Source organism: Balaenoptera musculus, chromosome 15 (genome assembly GCF_009873245.2).
Source record: "Balaenoptera musculus isolate JJ_BM4_2016_0621 chromosome 15, mBalMus1.pri.v3, whole genome shotgun sequence".
NCBI lineage: Eukaryota > Metazoa > Chordata > Mammalia > Artiodactyla > Balaenopteridae > Balaenoptera > Balaenoptera musculus.
In genome coordinates, this window is record NC_045799.1 from 48,943,136 (window position 1) to 48,947,302 (window position 4,167).

Genomic DNA, 4,167 nt, shown 5'->3' on the forward strand with positions numbered 1-4,167 from the left:
AAGACTGGAATATTCAACCAGTAGTGATGGGATAAGTAACTGTACGGAAAATTTAATTTCGGTCCTTCCTCCCTAATGTATGTAAATATAAACTCCAGGTTGGATTAAAAACAAAAATCAAGTCGTTAAATTTTTTTAAAAGAAACTGTAAAAGAATATCTTTATGGACTTGGAGTAGGGAAAGATTTCTAAGAGTTAAAAGTCACAAATCTTTAAAAAAGTGGTAAGTTCAACTACACTAGGGCAAAACACTTATGTTCATTGTAGGCCAAAACAAAAACTTAAAAAGACAAGCCACAGTCTGGGGAAAAATATCAGTGTATTTGATTGTAATATAATCAATATACATGATTAGGATTCAATTCCAGAATATATAAAGAACTCTTACAAAGATGATCACTCCAATAGAAAAATCAATTAATTACATGAGCAATTTTTAGAATAGGAAACATGAGCGGTCAATAAACATATGAAAATACATTCAACCTCACTAGTAATGAGGAAATTCAAATTAAAACCATAATGTTCTGGATGGGTTACACAGGACGATTTGCTGGTATTTTTAATGTTTTATATCTTAAGCTGGATGGTGGGTGCATGGTGTCCATTATATTATTCTACTTGCCTTGTTGTATATCTGAAGCTTCATATATATGTATATACATATATATATGCATATATTTATATAATATATTTATGTATAAAAAACACATATAGGGACTTCCCTGGTGGTCCAGTGGTTAAGACTCTGCGCTCCCAACGCAGGGGGCCCAGGTTCGATCCCCGGTCAGGGAACTAGATCCCACATGCTGCAAATAAGAGTTCACATGCCACAACTAAAGATCCTGCATGCTGCAACGAAGATCCCGCACGCGGCAACTAAGACCTGGCGCAGCCAAATAAATAAATATTTTTAAAAAGAACATATATATACACATATGTATTATGTATATGTTGCATTTCATTAAGTAAATTAGCACAAAACTCTTTGCAGTGTTTAATTATCTACCATGAGCACCTTAAGAATTGTATTGTACGGGAACAATGCAATTGAATTTGCTTCTTCCCCAGAAACCAAAATTGATATAATTTGATAGGAAGGTTTAGAGGAAAAGTTCGAGGCCTGGGGTGCACTGTGCAGTAACCAGATGGGTGATCCTGAGGCCTGTCATTAAACCTCCCAGACTTCAGTTCCCTCACCTGGAAATGGAAGGAATTCTATAAAAGAACGGCACTGCCTTCTGCGAGCTCTGTTACCAAACAAGTTGGAAATCATTTATCACTGTGATGCTCTATCCTTCTGGGGGTGTGGATGTGCAGTGCGGATGTGGGGAGGGAACAGGGACACTTCCTTGTGGGAGAAGGAAGCCGGGGGTGGGGACTGAAGCACCTCGGGCGCGTTCCCTTGTGCTGTCCCACTTCTGGCTCTGGGGGCGTGGGAGTCTTTTATGTGACAGGCACTTATTCAATCCTTTTGTGCAGCCAAAGATAATGAGAGACAGGAGAAGGGGCAGGGAGACCTTCGGTTCTATGCTTCCCAAGTCCCTTCTCTGGAAGCACGCTCCGGGGAGGCCATATATCGCTTTGGCCTGTGAGAAAACAAAGCCAGCTGGCTGCACCTGCTTCCTGCCCCAAGCTTCCCAGATGTACTGAAATCAGGAGGGGCTCACACGCGGCATGGGTGCCTTCCTACGTGAGGCTGGTAAACAGCTTCAGCCTGGGTTTTTATTTTCTGCCAAAAGCAACTGTGCAGTGAATACGTGTGTGCTTCTGGGCACTGCACTCAACCCACCTGGGTTCCTTGTTCTCATCTTTAAAAAGAGGAGGTTTGATAAGATTATTTCTGAATCTTCTTCTTGTTCGTTCATTGCATAAGACATTTATTAACGTGGCCTTTCAAAAGCTCTTAGGACTTGGTTGAAGACGTTGGGGTAGGAGTTTTCAACAATAGTTCAGTAAGACATTCATCAACATAATAATTATTGAGGACCTACTATGTGGAACACTGTTTTCAATGCTGGGGAGACAGCAGGGAACAAAAGTAGACAAAGTTCCTTCACTTGTAAAGGTTACATTTTAGTAGGAGGAAGGACTTCACTGGTGGCGCAGTGGTTAAGAATCTGCCTGCCAATGCAGGGGACATAAGTTTGATCCTTTGTCTGGGACGATCCCACATGCCGTGCAGCAACTAAGCCTGTGTACCACAACTACTGAGCCTCCACTCTAGAGCCCACGAGCCACAACTACTGAGCCCACATGCCACAACTACTGAAGCCTGCATGCCTAGAGCCCGTGCTCCGCAACAAGAGAAGCCACCGCAATGAGAAGCCCACGCACCGCAACAAAGAGTAGCCCCCACTCGCCACAACTAGAGAAAGCCCGCGCACGGCAACGAAGACCCAACACAGACAAAAATAAATAAATAAAACATAAATAAATTTTTTTTTAAACAAATTTTAGTAGGAGGAGATAGACAATACACAAAATCCCAAAACTACCTATATCAGGTAGTGTTAAGCGCTAGGAAGAGTCAGAAAACAGGGAGTGTGGACAGGGGGGCAGCAAGGGGTTATTTTGTACAGGAACTTTGGGGAAGACCTCTCTGTGAAGGTGCCATTTGAGTAGAAACTTAAATAAGGGGAAGGGTGAGCCACTCTTGGTGGGAAGAGTGTTCCAGGTAGAGCAGATGATTCCTGCAAAGGCCCTGGGGTGGAAGTGCGTCTGGTGTGTACGAGGAATGGCGTGGCGGTGGGAGCAGAGTGGCAGGAAATGAAATGGGGGAGCCAGTGGGAAGTGGTGAAAATTCTGAATTTCATCAGAATGGGATGCTAAGTCAAAAGAGAACTGAGAAGACAACTGACATTTGAATAAAGTTTTGGAGGAAAGATTCGTCTGGCTCTTGAGAGCAGAGCAGCCTGTGGAGAGAGGAGCAGACGGAGGGCTGCAGGGACCAGCTGGACACTACACAGTGGTGTCACAGTGGCCTGCGAGAGGCGACGTGACTAGGCTTTGGGGTGAGATTTTGAAAAACCCCAGGGAAGGACTCCGATTGGCTCAGCTACAGTCAGAGCAACAGGATTCTATGACCAGCAGCTCCTCCTTGAAACCCAAGACTGGGTCAGGAGACGTAGCCCCCCAGAGGAAGGTGTGGGTGTGAACAGAGGATGTACACTCAGCCATTGCAGAGATAAAAACAAAACCAAAAACACCACGGGAACGAAGAGTAGAAGACATGAAAACTAAGAGCTATGCTCAAAATTATTTCCTCTCATAACCATTATAGTTTTTTCAAAGAACATAGGGTTGCAACACATTAATTCTTCCTGTGGCATCGTCAATACATTGATGTGCATTGGTTTCTTCTTATGTCCCAGGTGCTGGGTGAGGGAGGAGAGCTCACTGATGTGAAGACAAAAGAGAATTAATAGTATCAAGCTGCTTTCCATTCTTCCTTGAGTCTTGGAATGGCGCCATTTCTCGACTTCAGAATGTCCATCTGATTCATGGTTTCCTTTATTTCTTTTCTCACAGCTACCACCCTCTGTTTGGAAAACACTTCCTTTCTCCTTTCAGAAAATGCAGATCCTACAGGACCCCGTCCTTGGTGAGGCCACTGACATAGCAAAAGAGGAGGTATTCCTGGGCCTGCCCTGCACGTGGGGATGCTTTGGGGCTGGGGGTGCCATGAGGAGTTTGGATTGAAAGGTGTGGAAACCAGGCAGAGGCCCTAGGCTGCATGCAGCGGGGCAGGGGTACTGAGTGTGGTGAGGTGAAAGCAGCACTGAGCAAACAGCACCTGGGACAGCCTGGAAGATCTGGGACGGCAGGTGTGCAGAGACAGAGACCACCTGGGAAGTTACTGCACCAGCTTCGCCTGAGGAAAACCCTCGCTCCTCGGGTAATGGCCGTGAGAAAAGAATAAAGGGGACAAAGCTTAGCTGCATTTCAGAAAACAAATCTAAAAGTTCTGTTATAAAAATGGAAGAAACAGCCTCCTTGGAACAACAGTGTAGAAGGAAAACAAGTGTAGCCTGGCCAGTCCTTCAGTGTTGCCCTATCTTGTTTTCTAGCTTGAGGCCAGGCCCTGTTCTCAGCACTTTACAGGTATTAGCTCACTGACTACCCAAACAATCCCATTTTGCAGATGGGGACACTGAGGCACAGAGA

The 4,167-nt window shown here is 44.7% G+C and overlaps 1 non-coding gene across 1 annotated transcript; it reads left to right on the forward strand.

The window, feature by feature from the left end:
• The first annotated feature begins 722 nt into the window (after window positions 1-722).
• On the forward strand, window positions 723-795 carry TRNAG-CCC. The gene has a single exon. It is a non-coding gene; the product is annotated as a tRNA-Gly (tRNA).
• Window positions 796-4,167: the final 3,372 nt, after the last annotated feature.